This window comes from Pristis pectinata, chromosome 8 (genome assembly GCF_009764475.1).
Source record: "Pristis pectinata isolate sPriPec2 chromosome 8, sPriPec2.1.pri, whole genome shotgun sequence".
NCBI classification, from domain to species: Eukaryota; Metazoa; Chordata; class Chondrichthyes; order Rhinopristiformes; family Pristidae; genus Pristis; species Pristis pectinata.
Window position 1 is genome coordinate 84,231,843 of NC_067412.1, and position 24,089 is coordinate 84,255,931.

At 40.2% G+C, this 24,089-nt stretch overlaps 1 protein-coding gene across 3 annotated transcripts in view; it reads left to right on the forward strand.

The window, feature by feature from the left end:
* Positions 1 to 2,573: 2,573 nt before the first annotated feature.
* The window catches only part of amot (angiomotin), a 59,579-nt gene continuing 38,063 nt past the window's right edge, over positions 2,574 to 24,089 (forward strand). Inside the window, exon 1 of one of the 3 annotated variants that reach the window (XM_052022135.1) lies at positions 2,574 to 3,035. The gene's annotated coding sequence lies outside the window, so the exon portion shown is untranslated. The remainder of the gene's footprint in view (positions 3,036 to 24,089) is intronic. The other 2 variants (XM_052022136.1, XM_052022137.1) reach the window with 2 other exon arrangements.

Sequence of the window (24,089 nt, forward strand, 5' to 3'; positions counted from 1 at the left end):
GGAGAAAGGGTGAAAAGAGATGTGAGAAATAGAAGAGATGCTGTCAAGGTCTCTATCAACTTTGATAAAGGGGAAACTACAGTTCAGAAAGAAGGACAATATCTCAGACACTTGTGAGGAAGATCTTGTCATCTGAGGAACTGGGAGAATGGAATGGAATTCTTGCTAGATGCAGGATGGGAGATATTATTATCTTTATAGCTGTGGAATCTGTAGGCTTGTAATGGACATTTGTCATTAGCCTATCCCTTGAAATGGAGGTGGAGAGATCCAGAAAGGGAAGAGTCAGAAATGGACCATGTGATAATAAAAATTGGCAGCAACAGTAATGAAACTTTTGAGTTCTGTATGAGTGCACAAAGCAGTACCAATGTAGTCGTCATTACACTAGGAATAGAGTTGAAGGAAGGGGCCCTGAAGTAGTAGAACTTGATACTGAATTTGAAAAAGTTGAAGCCTTCCGAATTCAGTATCAAGTTATACTACTTCAGGTTAAACACTTTCTTTGTCTGTACCAGAAACGGCCATTTCTGCAGCAGATCATCCATCTGTGGAAATGGCTCTACAGCCAGATCTGCTAGGCACGTCTCACAGCCCTGAATTTCACAACTTTGTGCTCCTTCCAACTAAGGTTCTTTGATGTGAAACTAACATTTTTTTCACAGATTCCTCCTGATTGATTGAGTGTTTACAGCATTTTCTCCCTTTAGTAGAACTAAGTGAATTGCTAGGCCATTTAGAAGGTCTGGGGTCACACTTAGAAGAGACCACATAAGATTTAGAGATTTCTTTCCCTAAAACACCATAATGAACTGCATTGTTCACTGGTTTACATGCTCACTTTACTGAATGCTAGCTTTTTGCCTCCAGATTACTCAACTGAATTTAGATTCCCAGTTGTCCTGTTGGGACTTGAATACACATCTGTGTACCTTTAGTCCAGACTTCTCCACTGTGCCACTGCTGTGACGCTAACGTAAGAGCAAGGACATTTACAACTGAGACTAGGAAGTCTTTCTTCATTTAGAGTATCTGGAACCAGCTCATTCTGAAGTGGGAAGCAGGGGGTACCTATAGATAAGTGCTGAAAGGGATGTACCAAAAATTATTATTTGTGTCTGAATCTTGAAGAACAACATCCTTCAGGACTATGGATGTGGTGCGGGAAAGTGGGATTAGGCTGGGTAGCTCTTTTTCAGCTGACATGGACATAATGGGAGCCCAGTGGCCACTACTTTTCTACATAAAATGTGGTGCTATGATTTCTTATTTATAATAGCAACGAAAGCTCAATGTGGAAGAGGGAACAAAGTTTAATCCTGGGAAATATAACATGCATCACAAAAAGTATGTAATTGAGCAGAAGAGTGGAAAATGAAATTTATTTTGACAGCATTGCATGTTGAAAACACTGAGAAAATTGGGGATTTTGGTGAACGTTGCTCTGCATACCTAGTGATTGAGGAGAGGTTAAAAAAGGGCAAATAGAATGTTAAACTCTTGTTTGTGTTTCACTGTTTTGTCTACATGATTAAGTCATGCTGAAACCGTTTAATACTCCAGTCTGTCCACACCTGGAGCATTGTGTCACATTGTGACTGTTGATAGAGACACGAAACTAATCTCTACTGTTCGACCTCTTCAGCAGGTCTGGAACGTTACTTCCTTGTAAAATAACGAGAGACGTTCGAACATTCAGGGGGTTCGGCTGCAAGTTGTTTTCCCCCACAACATTGTTAAGCAAGTAAAGCATTAAAGCCAAACACCAAGAAGTGGTTAGATGTAATAGGGAACCTTCGGTGTTCTGGCCAAATCCCACCTTCTGGCCGGGCTCCTGTGGTTTAGATGGCTGTGAGTTGAATGCAGCCCTGCTGCTGTATCTGCTGGTACCGATGCACAACGCTCCATTTTTTTCATGACCGCTACAATGTGAAGATGGCAACATAATATACGCTCCGGACTCCCGACGTTAGTAATGAAATGATCCAAGTACGTGGTGCAACTGTATTATTGCACCGAACGGTGAATGTATTTTGTGTTCCATATGTTTAAATCGGTTTGCAACCGGCCCAGCCCTCATCCATCTCAGGTCCACAATGCTGGACAGCTCTGGCTGAAACAAAAGGAGGACGTTAGCTTTTTAATTACAGGCGTGTTTTTAATTGTGGTTATGGTTCGCTGTCATCGACCTGTTCGCAGCCCTGCCTGGACACGTGAAAAGGTTAACTCAAGTTTGCAATTTAACAAAGTAAGCGATTGGGAAAGTAAATTAAAATTAGCAAGCGGCGGGCTTCATCTTTCAGTGAATGGACACCGCGAGTGGCGCCCGACCACGGGGATAATGTATCATTGTGGAGAGCGGCGACAGTGCAATCTTTGTTGGTCCTCTGGCGGATTGACGTGCATTCGGCGAATCAGGTGCGCCATGCTCTGCCTGAGCACCAATAGGAGTGGGTGCAGGCGGGACTTCCCATCGCAACCCCTCCTGAAGTTACTGGCCCGGGCTTTCCCCCCCCCCTCCAGCCCCCCCCCCTCCCCGCCGTGGAGTTCAAATGCAACTTTCTTTGTGCGTTTCAGTCACTGTGAAGTTAGTGCGAGCTCTGTTCGCGGTTGCTGTGGTTTCCAAGGGGAGGTTCATTTCCTGCATTCCTGTCATACTCCCAGAATGAGCGAGAGCAGATTAATAATTATTACCAGCTTGATTCCTGAAGGAAGAGGAAGGAACTAGATGGGAGAAAAGGAGAAGGACAAGAAAGAAGTATGACTTAATTCTGTTCTATTAGAAATTCTTGAGAAGTTGTAAGTGGAAACGTTTAAGTTTTAAGGAAAGGGACAGTCTTTTGGTTGGACTTGTTGTGGGCAACATTCCATCCTGTTGAAGGGGCTGGTGGTGGGGGTTGCATTGTGGCCAGAGATTGTTTCAACGTAACAGCAGCGGCGTGCCTGGCAGGATGTGCCTCTACGTGGCGATGTGGCAGGAATAATCGCGGAGTCCCTGCCCGATGCCTTGCAGCGTTGAGAACATCCCGAAGTAGGTAAGTTCTGGATCCGCACGCACCCCGCTGTCAGCCGGGCTGATTGTTTCAAACCGCGCGTCCGAGGCAGCGACCGTGGGCAGCCGCCTGTTCTGCACACCGTGTGTGTCACGCGTTTCCACTCAGTTTGCATCCTCTTAATAACTTTTCCCCCTAGTAACATCGACTTTCTCAAGCTGATTTCCTTCCATTGTTTTTATTCCCGCCCACATAGTGATTGGAATATTTCTGCCCAGCGGTTTACCCCACTAGCTGATTTTGGGGACTACCTGTAATCATCTTGGAAAGTACACAACGAGAGGTGCAGTTTATGCATTCCTTTCCCAACTCGGAATATCCCGTCCTCAGTTAGCAAATGATCTGAATTGCCAATTTGGATTTTAAAAAAATGGAGTGGTGTCTGTGCGTCACCATTTACTTGACCACCTGAAGAACAAATGATGGCAGTGGTGACAAATGATGATTCAATTCCGTACACCTCCTCCCAAAAATAAAATTGACTGGATCTAATCATGGAATTTGTTTTCGCAAAAAAAGTTTGTATAATTTTTCCTAACATAATTTGGTTATCCCTGTATCATGACAAGAGTAACACTGCCACTTGCTTCTTCTGTTGCTCTGGCCTAATTGAAGGTAATCCTGGAATTTGGACTATTCCTCAATTGTACCAGATTTGGTGTGGGGGCGGGGGGGGGAACGTTTTTGCATTATCCACAGTGAGTTTTACACAGGGCTGTCAGCACCAAAGTGTAACAGGAAGTGCATGTTATGCACACAATACTTGGGGAGGAATTTTACCTCCTCTGTGATTCTTCTGCATTTTAAAAAAAACTAGATCTAAATAAAATGCAAGTATCACTTGCAGTTTTTTTTTAAAACTAAAGTTGGTGGAAGAAAATATAGTCCAAAGTTCTCAGGAGGATGCATTCAGTGTCATTCCAACACTTAAATGGCTTTCTGAGGAGAGCACTGTTTTGAGTTACTGTTCTTAATCCACTGAACAAGATATGCTCTCCTTGTTGGTATTCAAATTATTGCATCCTCTTAATACATGAATTGTGAAGTACTTTCCAAGATGATTACAGGTAGTCCCCAAAATCAGCTAGTGGGGTAAACCGCTGGGCAGAAATATTCCAATCACTATGTGGGCGGGAATAAAAACAATGGAAGGAAATCAGCTTGAGAAAGTCGATGTTACTAGGGGGAAAAGTTATTAAGAGGATGCATAAATTGTGTACACATGAATTGTGCACACATGAATTGTGCATTTTGTTTTAGTGTTCCATTTGAATGGGTAAGTAATCAAGGAAGTAGAAGAGTTTGGGGATAGATAGGATCTTTGTGTGAGAGCATTTATAGAGGTCCCACCTGCTTCTGAGTTTCCTAAATTGTCTTGCATCCTGAGCTGGTTTGGCTTTGTCACTGACTAGATGCATGTGATTAAGTTACAATAACAAAGGACTTCAGATTGTTTTTTAAGTAAAGGAAGTGGAATTTAAGTACTTGGTAAAACATGAGATAGATTTCATTCCTTAATGCTTTTCCTAGTAGTAATATATTTAATAAATCTGGGGGAAATTGTAGGTAATTTTGGGAGCATTGCTTGTACTCTAATGCAGTAATGAATGAATACTACGCTGGTGGAGGTACTTAGTTTGGAATTGGTTTATTATCATCACATGTACTGAGGTACAGTTTTTAAAAAAAAAGCTTATCTTGCATTACCGTTCATACAGATCAATTCATTACACAGTGCATTGAGGTGGTACAAGATAAAACAATAACAAAGTGCAGAATAAAGTGTTACAGTTACAGAGAAAGTGCAGGCAGACAATAAGGTGCAAGTTCCCATCCTATAGCTCCAGCATTACCCAAAAGAGATCAACATAATGTAAGAAAGCAGAGCAGCAGCAGGCCTTTTGGCCTCCTGAGCCTGTTACACTGTTTAATAAAATCCTGGCTGATCTGAGTTTTGGCCTCAATTCCATAGGTCAGATCAGCCAAGATTGCACATGCAGAGATGTGCATGGCAGCAAAAGTAGGCCAAGTTGTTAATGTAAGGTGACCATTTAGGAAATGTGATCTTAAGATTGTTAATTGTCAAATGGGAAAGATAAAAAGAAAACGGTTAAAGGTACTTGAGTAAAAAAATAGCAGCTTTAAACAAATGGATGAATGGGTTTTGGGGGTGGGGGGGGAGGGAGGAGGCAGCTGAATACTAATTTTCAAAGAGGAGATTTAATAGGCAGCACAGCTAGTAGAGCCGCAGCCTCACGTTGCCAGAGACTGAGTTCAATTCTGACCTTGGGTGCTGTCAGTGTGGAGTTTGCATGCTCTTTCTGTGACTGCCCGTCTTTCTTCTGGGTGCTCTGGTTTCTTCCCACATCCCAAAGGTGTATGGGTTGGTAGGTTAATTGACCACTGTAAATTGCTCCTTGTGCATAGGTGAGTTTTAGAATCTGGGGGGAGAATAAAAAATGGGATTAATATCGGATTAGTGTAAAATGGGTGGCTGATGGTTTGACGATCGACTCAGTGTGTTGAAGTTTCTGTGCTGTATCTTTCAATGACTCTATAACAGCATGCAAGTTAGACACGTTTCCAATAGAATTAAACGGGTTCAGGAATAATTTTTATGGGTAGAATGATGAAAATGAATTAAGACAAATCCAGGAACATTACACAAGTAAATCAAACAGAATATATAAAACATTGAGATACGAGAGATTACAGATGCTGGAATCTGGAGCAACAGACAGTCTGCTGGAGGAACTCAGCAGGTTGAGCAGCATCTGTTTGGGGGGGGGCGGGGGGGAAGAATTCTTGATGTTTTGGGCTGAAACCCTGAATCAGGTTTCGACCTGAAACGTTGACAATTCCTTCTTCCCCACAGATGCTGCTCGACCCACTGAGTTCATCCAGCAGATTTTGTTGTTGTATGTAAAACATTGGGCAGCAGAAATAAAAGAATAAATATAGAATGTGCATAATAATGTTATTGGCAGATAATTACAGGAAATAGTGAAGAATTTAAGGGGGAAAAAAAACTGAAGAAATAATGCTGCCATTTAGAATGGTGGGGTGTGGAGGTACTTTGAATAATTTGCCTGGGTTTTCAGAAAATGTTCCAGTTATATGACTTAGAAACTAATCTTTTCAACCAAGCATTTATGGCATCTCGTAATTCTCCCACCACATTTACCTTCTCAGTTTCTGTTAATGTGCTCAAGCAGAGATTTTTTTTTGCATTTCCTTAGGATATCCCAGTGGGCTTTAGTGTCAACAGGAGTACTCCAGAATTGTGTGGGTGAGCTGGGCAGCCAGTTTACACACAGTGAGGTCTATAATTGTGAATCAGTCTTTGGAGTGTCTGCCTTTTGGTTGTGTTGGTGAAGGAGTTATGTTGGCATTTAGGCTGGGGGGGGGGTGGGGGGGGGAAAGAAAAAACTGTTTTCTCTTTCACTAGTGCCTTTAAATAGATTTTACAAATGTTTGACACACTGAGAACAAAGGCATATTTGCAGTACTCCCAATGCTGCACTGCAGTAGTCTAGTTTATGTGCTCAGTTGCCCCATGGTGGGGAAGGTGCTTGAGCAAGTAACATTTTAAGAGAGAGGTATTATTAGGAGTGCAACAATACAATTGGAATGTGGAAGCAATTTGACTGAAAACAATAGATTATAAGTAATCGGATAAAGATTCATTGCAATAACCTCCCTGGAGTTGAATTCCAAGGAATGTTTCCCATCAAGACTTGCACAAAACAGCTGTGTGCCAGGCAGCAATGCACTCTGCATGTGAGAGAGGAAGAGGGAAACTGAAGATTGCCCAGGGAGACTATGATGCCATGTATGCCCCATTTCAAAATGGTTCCTAGAAGAGATGTTTAAGACCTTGTTTTGTGTGTTTCCAGAAATCAGGAAGTCTTTTATTGAATTAGATGGGAAAACAACATAATTGGGGGGTACCTAGCCCATTTTTTTTATCTTGATGTTTTTCTGCCATATGAGTTGCAATTCCATCTGCTCACATTATTTCACTATCCCATTAGGCACATGGGAACACCACCATGGATCCCCTCCTAGAATCTCCCACCGCCTCCCAAACACACAATCTGAATTCCTTCATGATAGTTGGTCCAAATCCTGACATTTGCTATCTAACAACTTTGTGGGAGGAACTTCATCAGAAAGACTGCGGTGGTTTAAGAAGGTAGCTCACCACCACCACCACCACCTCAAGTCATTTAGCGATGGGCCACAAATGTTGGCCTTGTCGGTGATGCCCAAATCATGAAAAACACATTTAAAAATAGAATCCCATATCCCAACTTCAGTTCCCCAACTAACCTACCCTTGATTCTTCTGTGTTTCTATAGGCAAACTCTGGCAGTGTACTTCCACAGCCTCCCAGCTCCCAGGAGAGGTTTCTCCTGTTCTAGGTCCTAAATTGATTAAATCTTTTTAAAAAGTTCCCTCATCATTTTTGCTCCCAAATTACTAGAAAAATGTACTATTCTGATTTCTCTATTCTATCTATTCCTAATCCTTGGCACTTCTAGCATTTGATTCCTGTCCCAGTTGTGATGAGAATACCACTAATTAAGAAGAGCAACAAGCAACCTACTGGAGGAACTTGGTGGGTCAAGCAGCATGTGGGGGGGGGGGGGGGGGGGTGGGTTGGGGGAGAGGAATTGTTGATTTTTCAGGTCAAAACCCTGCAACAGAATCAGGTCCTGATGCAGGGTTTCAACCTGGAACATTGACAATTCCCTCCCCCCTCTCCCCCCCCCCCCCCACAGATGCTGCTCAACCCGCTGAGTTCCTCCAGTAGATTGTTTGAAGCTGCAGATTCCAGCAACTGTAGTCTATTGTGTCTCACTAATTAAGAAGAATTTTTCTTCAAGGCATTATTTTCTCATTGTCTGGCAGCATCCCTGTAGAGCCATGCAGTGCACTGTCTATTGAACTATTACCTTCCTCTGTGTAGCCTGAAACTGCTTAGAACACTCCAACTTAAAATAAAGTACTATGTAGGTTTAGAACTTAATATGGACATTTTATAACCTTTCCAATATTCCATGCTAATGGAATTGCTACCTGAGTAACTGGCCTTTGGCCTCCCCTCTGTATATTCATGGCTGATCCACATGATAAAACATTGTAAGGGTATTTAATGTTTTTTGATATGACCCTCTAACTACTTCTGCTCTTGCTTCTATTCAAAGTACAGTCACATTCTACACAAAAGTTAATGCTGCAAATGATACAAAAAGAAAATGTGAGCCATTACTAATTAAGGCAGGAGGCAGTTGCAGTAGAATAGATGATCTTTGTTTGGATTATAGTAGGAGTCGTCATCTTTGTTCTGCTTGTGTTTTGACTAATTTTACATAAATTCTCATATTCGTGTAACTATTTCAAGGTTTCTGTACCTTTGGTTCTATTGGTTTGTCTGCTTTTTGATTTTTCTCCCAAGTTTGCCTTTCCTCCTTGAATTCCATTTCCATTTAAAATCTCAATTTAGCTACTTCAAAGCAGACTTTTCCCACAGCAGCCTCTTTGTTTGCCATTCAGACTGACCAGACAATATTCCTTTCTTGGTCTCTCCTAGTCCAAGTCATGATATCTCACTTGCAGCATTATCATCAGCCATGGTCTTTCAAGGACCTTTTGGCTTCTTCTCCTGGAAATATATATCCTCTGTTCCTCCTGCGTTTGACATTCCATTCTCACAATCTAGGCAGACTGTCAATGGCCTGTTGCAGTCTTGTAAAATATCCTTGTTAATGAGGTGTTGCAGTTGAATTGTTGTAAAGAACTCGCAGTAAAATGTATCATATCTGAGGAGGGAGGTGGTGCATGTGAGAGAAAATAACCATCTTTTGTTTCCTTTTTGATGGTTACATGTTGATCAATTATATCAAAAATAAATCAGCAAAGGCTAATAACGGAAATATATTGATCATTTCTTAAGCACTTTGTAATAGTTATCTTTGACAGCAGTAAATAAAGTAAGACTTGCTCTATTTCCCCCTCCAGTTCTTTTTTTTTCCCTACTATATTTATTCATGCTGTGCACTATTCAGCTTCTTGAATCTTGCTTAAATAGCTGTTCTTCACATTTTAGGCTTCATTGTTAATAGGTTATTCAACTTTAGGGGCACTGCAGCCAAGCATGATTCTGCTTTTTGCTCTAAATCTACAAATGTTCCCATTTTAATGCCAGTTATGTGATGGTGATTGGGAACCGGAGAACTGGCTAATCATTTATATGTCATTGTTTCCCAGTCTGGAGACATTGAAGTTTTATTGTAATAACCATAATGAATGCTGATTGTCATCATACTTGGTGTGGACTTGGGATCAAACTCGGGCCTTATGTCTGTGTGGCTTACTTAGTTCTTTGCTGAAAATCACAATTGTGCTTTTTTTTAAAGAAAATACCATCACATTAATCAATGAACAAATTAATGTAGATGTTGAAAATATAAAGCAGTAAAATGTTTGTATAGCTGGTCAGGTATTATCTGTGAAGAAAGCACACCAGTTGGCATTTTGGTTTGATTTTCTTTCTTGGAATAAACCTGTAATTCTCTCTGTTTGCAGCAACACCTGGCCTTCACTTGACTTCTCACTCCTTGCTCATCATCCTATTTGGCAAGGTCAGTGAGGTGGGAGGTGTTACGGACTCGGTGAATGTCCCTTTAAGATAGAGTAGTAGTGTGTGTGTGTGGCGTGCTTACGTCAACAGAAGATAAAGGACGTAATGATATTGTTGGAGAAGTCAGTCGAAGTCGAAGAGAGAGAGAGAGAGAAGGGAGAGAGACACCAGCCTGCTAGTTTCTCTATCGATGGATGAGAAACAATAACTGTGTCTGTTACTGCAAATCCACGAATGAAAATTGGAAGTAATCCGGTGGAGTTCATTTTGTTGCTGACCTGTAGAAGGAAACAGGTATTTATGTGGACAACCACGATTCGGATGCTTTTCGGGGTGAGGAAGTCACTACCGAGTAAACACTGAAGTGTCGTTTGGGTTCCATCGTGGAGCATTTGGATTTCGTAATTACTCTCTATGTTCTCTCTACTGAAAGAATAGAAACATAGGAACAGGAATGGTTTATTTAGCACCTCAAATATTTTGTGTCATTCATTGAAATTGTGGTTGATCTGAATCTTGGCTTCATCCGTGTCCTTTCATTTTTATGTTGAGAAAAATTTGTCCATCTTAGTTTTAAAATAACCAATTCAGCCATCACCTGCCAATTTTGTCAGGGAGTTGAATACATCAAGCACCCTTTGTGTGAGTAGTGTTTCCTAACCTCATTCTCAGATGATTGCCTGTGACTTTAGGATTGTCTTTTTGCCCTAGACTCCTGTATTAGTGAGAAATGTTTTTCAGTGTGCACCCAAACAGCAGTTTTTAAAATCCTGAAAATCTCAATCAAATCGTGCCTTAAAAAGGGAAAAAATGCTTGGTTAACATACATCTGGCACAGACTCCTACGCTCCCATGTTATGGGTCCCAATCACATTATATCTGAGTGCTGAAGGCTTGACAGAGCTAGTCATTACGTTGTAGTGTGATCACTGCTCTGACCTTTACCTGACAATATGGAAAATTTCCCAGATATGTCTCTTCCACAAAAAAGGGCAAATCAATCCTGCCAATTACTGTCTCATCAAATCTAGTCTTAATCACCAGCAATGTGATGAGTAGAGCAACAGTGCTTTCAAGTATCACTGCATTTGGGTTCTGCCAGATCACTTGGCTCCAGACCTCATTACAGTTTTGGTTCTAATGTATACAGAAGAGTTGATCATCTGCTTTTAAAGCCTCCGAATTTCAGTCTTGATTGCATGTATTTTTGTTTGAGTTTCAAGAGAAATATAGAAAAGAATGTTATCAGTATCATGCTTAGTTAAACCATGTATCAGAACACTCAAGATCTTGCTAAGTTAGCTATTTGAGAATATACAAAAGTTTTTAAAAGGGTCATTGCATCAATCTAGTGAGATTTTACCATTATTGTGACTACTATACTGCATAGATGGTTACTGCTCAGAAAACAGTTCAGCAACTGCCACATCATTGCAGTTAGAAATAGTGTCTCACCCGCATTGGGTTTGAAGCACTTTCAATGTTTTTGTCATGATAGCTTAAGCATGTAAATAACTAAAGGCCCATTCCCACTCAAGCATATGCACCAGGAGGAGAAAAAAAATGGAGATCAGAAAGGCTGTGCAAAATCTGGGTTGGATTCAAAATAGGAATATATGATGGCTTTGTAAATTGCTGGTTTTTGAGTGAGATTTCTAAAACCAAACCACTGGTTTAAGAGAGAGTTCTGTGTAGTGATACTGATGACACTGGAACATGCAGTGTGGTGACCTCTGGTACTTTCTCCACGGAACTTGCAAGCTCTTCCCATGACTGTGGGGCTCCGTTTTCTCCCACATCATCAAAGATGTGTGGGTTGGTAAGTCAATTGGCCCTTTGTGTAAAGGTGAGTGGTAGAATCTGAGGGAGGGGGGTGGGAGGTGTGAGGGGAATGTGGAGAGAATTAAAATAGAATTTGTGTAAATGGGTGCTTAATGGTCGGCACAGTTGGTGAGCTGAAGGGCCTATTTCTGGGCTGTGTGAATCTAGGCAGCTTTGGGGCAAGCCACAATTCCTGGTCCTTTGAATTGTGTTAAGTACTATACAGTTGTTACTGAGTAGCTGGTACTTTGGGCTAATTCATGGCTCTGCTCTTAAAATTAAAGTATCATTATTCAAATGTTACAAACACAAATTATTCTAATCCAATGGAAAATTTCTGGTGACTAGATAAATGCAGAAGGATTTACTTATGGGATGTGGACTTTGCTGGCATTTACTGGTTGAATCTAAATGCTCCTGAAATAAGGAGGCTGTTTGGAACCAGCCACTTTGGTGGGTTTGCAGTTGTACCTTGGCCGGATTGGGCAGGGTTTACAGGTTTCCTTCCTTAATTTACATGAACCAGATGACTTTCATTGACAATCTATTAGTTTCTTGGTTTCTTTTACTGAGACAGCTATATTGTCAAAGAATTACAGCTTCACATTGTTTTGAGGAAGAGGATATGGGATCAAAAAAATGACTTGGTGTGGAGGTTGAAGTCCTAATTCAACATGTAGAGTTAGTAAATAAAACTTTAATTTGGCAGTGTCGAGTCATGAGGTAGTAAACTGTACTAGTGACTCTTTCTCATTTTCCTCAGCTCGGGTTATTTTTCATTGTTGTTGGTATTGTTTTCTTTCTCTGCACACACATCTTTCACAATTTCTGCTCGGGGGGGGGGGGGGAAAATATTCTCCAAAATATTCTGGGCCTTCTGTTAATACCACTTCTGATTTTGTTGCTTGGGTGCACAGAAACTTCATTAAAGGAATTGAGGGGTGGGAATTTATGAATTTTTTTGTCTCAATCACTGTGGAAATGCTAAACATAGATAAGCCCTCAAACAATACATCACTGTGTTGCCAAGCTGGAATAATTTTTGAATGGAAACTCTGTCGTTAGCTGATGGTACGTCTTGTTCACAAATCAAAGATAATTCTCACAGAAAAGGAGAAACTCAATTGTGCCTCCAGGAGTCTTATTGAGGAGTACCACTCCTAGAAAAGATAGCTTTGTTCAGTTGTGAGCTTTGCTTTGGACTGGTTGATATCTTTTTGAGGGTCAATTTCAATTATGTTCAGACAGTCAATGAATGCAGCGAATCAACACGATAAATACCTTCTCATTTATCTTTTAAAACAATGGACATTGACCGTAAATGTAGACAAACCTCACATCAATAATAACCATCTCAAATGCGTCATTCTTTGAATTCAAAAGCCGACATGTCTTGTCGGTCATGGTTTCCGGGAAAGAGAAACAAGGACGTTGTTTCCTGGCCAAAAATAACTTGTCCAGGGTGGAAAATACTAAAGGAAGTGTTAAGAGTGAGGGAGAGAAACTTGCATCTTCCTTGACTTTGTAGAAAAAATTCTATTTTCAAAAATAAATAGTTTCTTAAAAAAAATTGTGAATGAAATTGTTCTTATGTCAAAACACTGCACGTTCTGATATGTTGTTTAAGGTTGAATTGTGTGCTCGTTTGCTCAGTCAGTTATATTTACTGAAGAGGAGACTGTTTTCATCTCCACCCATTTCCTTTCTTTATCACTGCCTCTTTTAGAGCCCAGTTGTTGGAAATGTATTTCATTTACACACAATGTAGTTTAAAATTCCTTTCTCTTAGTCCGCCAACCCCTCCCATTCACATTCCCGACATTGGGCTCCCAATTCTACTCGGAGCTCTGTCATGGAAAGCGATTACCAGGCAGTGGGGAAAAGATTCCAGGATGTGCTTATACCTAGCCTCCTTGGAAAAAGTTGCAACATTTCCACTGATTCCTGGAACCTTTGTCCCAACTTGTGAACTTTTCTTCCTCCAGAGGAGTTTCACATGAATGATCCCAGAAATGAAAGGCTTAATGCATGAGGACCGTTTGATGTCTCTGGGCTTGTACTTGATGGAGTTCAGAAGGATGAGGGAGGATCTCATTGAAGCCTACCGGATACCGAAAGGCCTGGATAGAGTGGGCATGGAAAGAATGTTTCCATCAATAGGAGAGTCTAGGATCTGAGAGCATAGCCTCAGAATAAAGGGGTGTCCCTTTAAAACTGAGATGAGGAGGAATGTCTTCTGCCAGAAGGTAGTGAATCTGTGGAATTTGTTGCCACAGAGGGTTGTGCAGGCCAAGTCATTGGGTGTACTGAAGGCAGAGATTGATAGGTTCTTGATTGGTAAGGGGGTTAAGGGTTACAGGGAGAAGACCGGAGAATGACATTGAAAAAAAATCAGCCATGATTGAATGGTAGGGCAGACTTGATGGGCTGAATGGCCTAATTCTGCTCCTGTATCTTATAATCTTATTACTGCTCAGCATGGAGAATTTGCATTCTGGGTGGTATTGAGAACTTCAAGTCCATGCATTGGTAGCACAGAGAAGCCTTTGTAAGTAACAGAAAGAGTGCATTATCTTTCAAACTATCCACCTACGTCCTATCCAGAGTAGAAATAAGTCATCTTTGATCCTGAGCTGTGGCCTAAGAAGACTGTAGAATTCTGAACATAGATTAATAAGTATTTAATTCTCCACTATTTAATGTAGGCCAGCAGGCATTTATAACATGAAAACAGAAAATGCTGGAAATATTCAGCAGTTCAAGCAGCACCTGTGGAGAGAGAGAGTCATTATTTCAGGCCAATGACTTTTTCATCAAAGCTAAGAGAAAATTGGGAAGCAAACTTGTTTTAAGTTGTAGAGGGGTGAGAACAAAGGGAATGTCTGTGATCGGGTGGAGACCAAGACAATCGGAATGCCACAACTAGTGATGGCACTGGCAGAGAATGGTGAAGGGTTATTACTCACAGCAGATCTGTCTGGTAGCGATGAGATGAATGAAAGCAGACAGGGAGGAGGCTAGGTGTGGCAGCAAGGAAAAGAGGAAAATAAAAAAAAAACTGGAACTCTGAGGTACCGGCTACTGTAGTTGTTGGATATCTGAAAGAAATGAAAATACTACAGGTATTCAGGCCCAGTAGCACCTATGGGAAGAAATCCAGCAGTTTTCAGAATCTGGAGATTTTCAGACATTTGTACGTTGTGAAGTTTTCATAATATTTTTGTAACAGTTTTGTGTATTATTGATCATTCCCCCCCCCCCCCCGAGTATTTGGAAAACTTATTTTAAAATGAAGTGCATAGGATGGAATCTGGATATGAGGCTAATTTTTGGGGCATATTCTGGAGGGTCATTGCCTACTTGGTTTGGGACTGGGCAGTGTGTTTTCTGAGTGATTGTGACATTTCAGTTGATTTCCCCCAGCAATTTTAATCAATATTCATGTTGTCAGCCTGTCTTGATAACTGATGAACCCCTCACACCCATTGTGTTGGGGGGGGGGGGGATCCTGGATATATATGAGTAGGGCTTATCAGATATTGGCCTTCCTGTCAGATTGCACAGAAAAAAGTTAAAAACAGAGTTGAAAACGCTCATTCATTGTTTAAGACAAAAGCTTTTGGGTGAAACTTCTACTATATAGGGAAGGTTAAAAATACAAGGAAGAAATTTTAATTTTAAGTCGCACTAAGTTATTCTTTGTAGGGAATCTTGCTATATTCAACCTTTTAATAATACACATACAAGTTGTACTAATTTGATTTGTGTCTGATCTTAAACATTGCTTTGTATGTAAACTTGCTGTGAAATAACATTAGTGTAATAATTTGGAACTGACATATCAAGAATATACTTGGCTTGCCTTTGAAAAGACAGATAGCAGACTTGTGAAAGACATGAATATTCCGTTTGGATCACTACAGGTTACTGTTTACATGAGCACATTTAGTTTGATAGTCACACATGCAGGCCAATGTACCCTTAAACCTCCACCCCCATCTCCAGCGCCCCCCCCCCCCCCCCCCCGCCCCACTCCTTGCAACTATCATGGCTGTACCTGAAAAAACGTCAGTGGTAGTAGACACACTCATAACAGCCTGCAGTACACAACAAATCTTGTGCCAAGTACACTTTTTATCTTGTCAGAATGGATGCTTTAATTCTTAAAGATTATGTGCATTAGGAAATAGTTTTTTTTCTGTTGAGACTAGTTCCTTGATTCATGCTGGTGTTTCAAAAATGTGTATGCTGATGCAAGGTCTCCTTTTGATTTGGTGCATTATTGTGGTATGGATGACCATAGGAATTGGGGCAGATGTTTTTGCCTTGGGATCTATCCCACGATAGCTAATGCTAGGCACTTGTGAACAGCATACTCTTTTATGGTCTCCCATGGTTCAGAACAGTAATTACAATCCCCTGATCTCTGTCCTCTGTTGCTAAGGTTTTATTCTATGCCTTTATCACCATAAAGTTTGACTTCTGCAAAACTGTCCTCCATAAATTACAATCATTTTGAATGTTTGTCTCCACATCCGCTCAAAGCTTTGCGCTTCAATTACTCTTTTGTCAAGCCTCGTGGGTTCTCTCTTGTTCTTGGAAATTGGTTTCAAGATCTTTAACTTCTTGACCATGAATCCATCAATAATCCTGCCAGTCCATGCATCCCTGCTTGCACTCTCCACTTTTCCAATTCTGCTTCCTACTTTCACTTCATTTTTGGCAGCTGCCCTTAATTTCTTGCTTGTAATAGTCTCTGTTTGCCATTGCTTTCTTGTTTTTAAATATCCTTAAAGATTTTTAATTTCATTCTGGAATTTAACCTGGGTTCAAGAGGTGAAAGAAAAGAACTCGTGCTGGTATTAAAAATTTCAATTCTTAAATTGAAATGGCAATTTAATGCCTGTCCTTTGGGATTCTCATCTGCTTAATTTGGGACTGGACAGTCTGGTTTCTGAGCAAGCTGTCTGGAAATTTAAAAAATGTAAACTAAACCTCAATGTCTGGCTGTTGAAATGGATGTCACTTTTTTGCTCTCTTCTGTCTTAATGTTTAGTATCATTCACTTCTGAACTTGTAAAGGTTTTTTTTGCAGTGTCAGAATCAACAGAAAATGTCATACCTGGAGCCATTATCTCAAGGTCCTGTTCAACACTTGCCCTCAATCCAGTCTGTTTGCAGAGTGTGAACATCCAGTAGAAAAGCTTGTATTTATTACCCATTCCTTTTTTATCATTTAAGATGGTGCTGGGCTGTTGCCTTGAACTATTGCAATGAAAGTACTGCACAGTGCTGCCTCATGGTAAAGTCAGAGTTATTGAGTGGTGGACCAGGCTCAAGGGAGAGCATAGCCTATTCCTGCTCCTATTTCTTTTGTCCCAGGTTTTTAAAATGGTAACAATAAAATGATGGCAATAAATATCCAAGATGGTTTGGTATCTGAAATTTTGAAATTGTCAAAAGGTGCTGGTCTCTTGCTACCTTTTTCTACTTTCCATTTCCACTCCTCCTGAGGACTAGAAATAAAGCCAAAGCTCTGAATGCCTAAAGTGTGAACAAGTAGTATTGAAGTTTTGTGATAAACGCCAGGTTCTTGTGTGTTAATGGAGGGGAAGTAAAAAAAAGTGAGAGAGCATGCGAAACCACTGGCAGCAGACATAAAAAAGGAAATCCAAAAATATATTTCTCGTCATGTGAACAGGGAAAAGGTTGTAAGAAGAAAGATAGGGCCAATTAGATACCAAAGAGAAAATGTCAAGGAGGTGGAGAGTATTACTGAGGTACTTACTGAGCACTTTACATTAGTCTTTACCAAGGCAGATGATGTTGCTGGAGTCTCAGCAACAGAAGATGTGGTTGAGTTTCTATAGAGGTTAAAAAAAGCAATAAAGTAAGCTGTGCTTAAAGTGGATAAATCAACTGGTAAATGGGTGACATCTCTGGTTGCTGAGTGGAGGAAATTACTAAGACCCTGGCTATGCTATCCCAAACATTTATGGGTTTGGGGATGGTGCTTGAGGTTGGCAGAATGACAAATGTTACAACATTGCTTAAAAAAAGGGTCCTTGAGGAAAAAATATGTTGGATGTGTCATATATAGATGTGCGACATAATAGGCTAGTCATCAAGATTAAATCCCATGGAATAAAAGGGGTTGTAGCATCATGTATTGAAAATTGGCTGTGTGATAGAAAATAGATTATTGCAAAAGGTTCCTTTATCTTTTGTCAATAGTACTGAAAATATTCCTTAAAAAGTAAATTTATTAATGATTTAGACTTAATTGTTAAAGCCCTTTGTTCTTTTTAATGGATATAGAATGAATGTGATTGACAAAAATACTGAAAGTGACATGAAGGAGAAATGTTTTTAGTGAGTTAAGATCTGGAATGCACTGCTAGGACGAGTTGTGGAGGCAAATGCAATTCTGGTGTGCGTTTAAAAGGAAAGACTTTGCAGGGCTGTGGGAGAGAGCAGTGGACTGGGATTAGCTGCCTCTTCAATGTTATTCTGAGCACAGGCACATGATTCTGTGCTGCTTCTGCTATAATTCTATGACAATCAATACGTCACAAAATTTGACCCAGAAGGAGGCCATTTGGTCCATTGTGTCCATGGAAGTTGAAGAAGAAACTCTCAGCAAATTTAAACAACATTTGAATCTGCAAGAAACCAGCAAGAAACTGCAGAGAGTTGTGGACACGGCCCAGCGCATCATGGACACCAGCCTCCCCTCCTTGGACTCTGTCTTTACCTCTCGCTGTCTTTGTGAAGCAGCCAGCATAATCAAAGACCCCACCCACCCAGGTCATTCTCTCTTCTCTTCCATCAGGTAGAAGATACGGGAGCCTGAAGGCATGTACCACCAGACTTCAGGACAGCTTCTACCCCACTGTGATAAGACTATTGAATGGTTCCCTTATATGATGAGATGGACTCTGACCTCATGATCTACCTTGTTGTGACCTTGCACTTTATTGCAGTGCACTTCCTCTGTAGCTGTGACACTTTACTAGTTATTGTTTTTACCTGTACTACATCAATGCACTCTGTACTAACCCAACGTAACCGCACTGTGTAATGAATTGACCTGTGTGATCGGTATGCAAGACAAGTTTTTCCACTGTACCTCAGTACAAGTGACAATAGTAAACCAATACCAATCTAAACTCTGCCTTTCTAAATGAAAGCTTATATTGAACCTCAATTGATTCCAAATATTTGCTCACCATTTTGAAGTTAAACTAATAGGGCTGTAGCTACTCGGCTTGTCCTTTCCTCCCTATTTAAGCAACAGTACAACATTAGCAGTTCTCCAATCCTCCTACAGCCAAGGAACTTAAAGATGGTTCGTGGCCGTCGCGTAACGGGAGGAAGTTGTTGCAGCTCTGACCATTTCTACTCGCAGATCTGTTTTGTTCTTGCCTTCCCTGCCTCTGTATGAACTTGTAACGTGCTACATCCCTAACTTTTTCCTGTTCTGATGGATTGCAGTGTTGACTCTGTTTCAGTGGCAGAATCCGGTACTATTATGGAGGTGGGACGAGGCAGTCTCTGGTTTGGCATGAATCTGTGGCCTGAAGCTCATCTTGATGGCTAGGTTGAATTGGTGGCAGGAGGGTGGAGCTTGTACTAGAGAGAGAAGACGATGGCTTGAGAATTTCTTCTCATCCAGTGTGGGGCATCAGATTATTTTGCCAGAGAACTTAACCCAAGCATCAGAAAAGATGTTGGTGTGCTAGAGTTAAGAGTTGTTTGTGTAGATAAACTGCAGACAGCCGTTGGGTCATCCTAGGTTTGAAAATGTATCTAAATTTGGTTCTAATCTAATCTTTGGTTAAATGTGTATATTTTGTGATGTTCCTATGCTTAACAGCAGGTATATTAACTTTGAAAGGAATTACAGGTACTATTGTTTTAAGATTATCTAGGCAATTCAGGTGATCTCATTTCTTTGCTATGCCTTTGATCTTGTGTTGGTGTTATTTACATAGTGCTGAAGTTTACAATAGGGCAGTGAGGGAAGTTGAATGTGCTGAAGTTTTATTTCTTTAATTTATGGTAGTCATAAAAATGTGAAGGATCTTGGTAGTTGGCTCTCTGACCAACATGGAACTAAGTGGCTTTGTTTTCAAAATGCTACTTAACCTAGAGAAACAAGATCAGAAATTGCAGAAGCTTTCCACTGCAGCTGAGGAGGCCATAACGCATGAAACAGGTACAGTACTTGTAACCGCCATACCACCATAATGAACAGCACAACTATATTACTGCACGGTACATTGTTACAAGACTGAGGAGCTATTGTGCAAGACTTTCCATAATTTGATTGAAAATTTAAAAACATGGCTTCACAGTCTTGAAACTGAAGCTTTTGTTGTATGATGTAGATTTTCTTTCATGGACCATTGCCAGGAGTGAGAGAAATTCTGTATGCTTCTTGGCTTTTTACATGAATATAATGGAGAATGTGAACATTCACAAAATCAGCTTTTTCATATCTCTTTGCCGTGTCTAACAGCCTCCAGTTATAAACACATAACTTGCTTTCCCATTATTGCAAGTGTTTGAGGGCAGGCATGGTAGTGTAGCAGTTAGTGTAACGCTTTTACAGCGCCAGTGACCCGGGTTCAATTCCAGCCACCTGTCTGTAAGGAGTTTGTATGTTCTCCCCATGTCTGCGTGGGTTTCCTCCGGGTGCTCTGGTTTCCTCCCACATTCCAAAGATGTATGGGTTAGGAAGTTGTGGGCACGCTATTGCTGGCGCTGGAAGCGTGGCGACACTTGCGGGCTGTTGCCAGAACATTCTCTACGCAAAAAGATGCATTTCACTGTGCGTTTTGATGTACATGTGACTAACAAAGATATCTGATCTTTTATCTTATATTCCTGATTTTTACATTGGATATGAATGGCAATTTTAGATTTAATAAAAAGGCTAATTTGCATTTGCGTAGTGACCTTTATTGACCTCGGCATGTCCTAAAAAGCTGCACAATAATTAATCCTGATGCAGGATTTTGACTCAAATTGTTGACAATTCTTCTCCTCTTCTTTTCCCCCCCCCCCCCACCACAGATGCTGCTCGACCCATTGAGTTCTCCAGCAGATTTTTTTTTGCTCCAGATTCCAGCGTCTGCTGTCTCCTGTGTCAATAATTAAGTATGCTTGAGACATACTCATTATTGTCTTGTGGGAACTACAGTCAATTTACAAATATATCCACATGATAGTGATTCAGATACTCTAATATTGAGTATTAGTTGAATGACAAATACATTCTAGAGAGAACTACCTTGCTATTCAAACTAGTGCCATGGCATACCTTTGCATCCACTGAGGGATGATTTATCTGCTTAATGTATTTATCCAAAAGGTAGCACCCCTTTCAGGCATATCTCTCTCTTTCTCCCTTTTTTTAACGTCCACCAATTTCATGAATCTTTCTATGTATGGGCAGAATGGTATCATTTTACTCTGTGAATGGTGTGAAGTCCCTGGAGTGGAACTTGAAACCTTAATCTTCTTCACAGAAAGAATGCCACCAACTGAGCTATTGAATGACTTATTCAAAAAGGTACACATTTGAGAAGGGAATATTATTACCTGGGAACGTAGGGAATGGGAGTTTGGTAATTTAGTTTTGTGGATTTTAGCGATGAAGAAGCTTAAAAGAAAATTACTGCTACACAATTAGAATGGGTGTGTGCCTGTGAATTTGAATTTTGATCAGAAATTTACCATCAGGGTGAAATATTGAATGAAAGGCAGTGCTGTGATACTTTGAGAAACGATATCCCCAAGCTACTTGTGCATCATTGAGAATGCTTTTATATTTGAGGGTTGCAGGTTATTAATATTTCCTGTCACTTTTGTGTTCTTTGCCTTTGCATCAGTGCACCTTGCAAGTACAATAGCCAGAACTGCATTAAATGCACTATAATCTTTGGATACAAGTTCCCTTCTTACAGCTAGGTAAACAGGAGATCTAGTGTTTGTGCACTAAAATAATCTGGTTTCCATTGGAGCTCAATATTGTTTAAAAGTTCAAACCAAAAGAGTGCCGAGCATTGAAGGCACTGTCCTGAAACAGAAGCAGCATCTCAGTGTAGTGCCTGCTGTCAGAGTAAGGTGTAGTCTAGGAACTTGAGATTGGAAGGGAATTTTGATTAATTACCAAAAATAGGTGTGCATTGTCAAGAGTATTATCTTACTCCATAACCCCTTCTGGCGAAGAATTATGTCTCATCCCCCACAGAAATTCGCAACTTGAATTTTTGGTACTTCCTCAATTTGGGTCGACCTCATTTCATCTCTCTGCAGTGAATACTTGGGTCAGGCAGCATCTTTGGAGCAAGAAATAGTTAATTTTTCATGTCAATAATATTTGATCAGTTCTGTTGCCTGACCTATGTATTTCCAGCATTTTCTATTTTTCTAATATCCAGCATCTACAGTTTTGTGTAATTAATCTGCCTGCACTGCCTATTACCACTTAAACTGAGAAATCAATAAACATGTATTTCTTAATTGTTTCAGTGCTGCTTATGGAGTAACAGAATCTGAAACACGCTCGGGCTCTATGAAGTTGGAAAATGTATATCTGACAATATTGTACCTTTTCCAGTTTTGCTGAGTTTCTAGCAAAAGTTGATAGCAGGCGTATGAAATTTTTATTCGCCTTCACCTGAATGATGAAAATTGGATAATTGTGTTTTGCTTCTGAAGTTGTTGTTTGAGACAATGTGAAATACTGTAGTAGGGAAAATATTGCACTTGTTACATTCAGTGTGGCATTCAATTATATTGATTTGACTTAATATTCCCCATATTTTCTTATGACATGGGAGGCTATTTGGTCTATTGACTCTATGCCATCTCTCATAACATTCTCATTCCCCCATTTGTTTCCTTCCAATGTATTCTCTTGGCTACCAATTTATTTTTATTCTTTATCTCTTTTGAGTACAGCTGTCAGTATGCTAGTAGGTGGTAACACTAATTTGTCATAAGACGTGTGTTTCTCCACTGAATAATCTGTACACCAGAAAATCATACAACATCACTGAATTGTGTACCGTTCTGGATGGCGGGCTATAGGAAGGATGTCATTAAGCTGGAAAGGATGCAGAAAAGATTCACAAAGATGTTACTGGGATCGAGGGGCTTGAGTTATGAGGAGAGACTGGATAGGCTTGGGCTTTCCTTCTCTGGAGCATAGAAGGCTGAAGGGTGACCTTATAAAGGTATATAAAATTGTGAGGAGCATGTATAAGGTGAATGGTCACAGTCTTTTTCCTAAGGTAGGGGAGTCTAAAACAAGAAGGCATAGATTTAAGGTAATGGGAAAAATTTAAAAGGGACCTGTGGGTCAATCTTTCAATACAAGAGGGTGGTGGGTAAGTGGAACGAGTTGCCAGAGGATGTGGTAGCGGCAGGTACAATTATGTTTAAAAGGCATTTAGACAGGTACATGGATAATAAAGGTTTAGAGGCCAAATGTGGGCATTGGGACTAGCCCCGAGCTGTATAACTATCTACGACTCTATAATTCATGATCCTTTAGGTAAAGCTGTGGCATGCATGATCAGCCCTGTTGGGTATTTTACCACTGTTATGGATAATTAGCACTAAGTGATTCATATATAATAAAAGCAAATTGAACTAATTAATAATGAGTTGAACAGTATTTGTCTAATTCACTGAAGATATCCTGTGTACTTCAATAAGCCAATCAGGTTCAAACACCAGTATATTAATTAAGTAGGAAAATTGATAAAAATGCATCATTAGCATTCAAAAGAAAAAGCCAATTTAACATGTAAGGTCTTTAATTTAGAATATTTCAAACTTAATTTAAATGAAAAGAATCAGCCAAATTTTTAACTTTTTTTGTGACATTTTTACTTCTTTATTGAGTTGCTTTCGAGTTCTCTTTAAGGAATTATCTGTGGTACAGTGTAATTGATTTTGAAGATGGTGTCGCACTCCTTGATACCATTACAAGCTATAGTAAAATATAAGATAAGCAGAGCATATAAAAATTCCACCCTTATAGGTGGAACCACATACCACACAGTTTAATCACTGCAAGCCGGATGTTGTTATTGATTCATTTCTTTTCCACGACAACTCAATTACTTTTACTTAGTACCTCATATATGAATTGTGAAATGACAGAAGAGCCTTTCATGTGTCAGCTTGTTGTCGTGGAAGTGATTACATTCTTGCCCAAGTTCCAAGAATATTAGCATTTAAAGGAACACAGTTTTGGTATTGGGAAGATCCTTTTCCATTGCTTTCCTAAAGTTTGAGGGTTATTCTGATGCATGGTTTCTGGGTTGCTAGTATCTTGTTAAGTGGACTTTCTTCCAGACTCAGGAATTGAGCATGAAGACCTGAATCGCTATTGGTTTGTGTTAGACGTTCACAAATGTAATGCTGTTCCAGTTCCCCAAATAGCAATGGAAACCAATCATTGTGATCTGTTTCTGTTCTTTTGTCCAGAGCCAGCAAGATCAATTGAAATGAAGCAAATCCCTCCCTTGATCCTTTGTATCTGGGGAAAT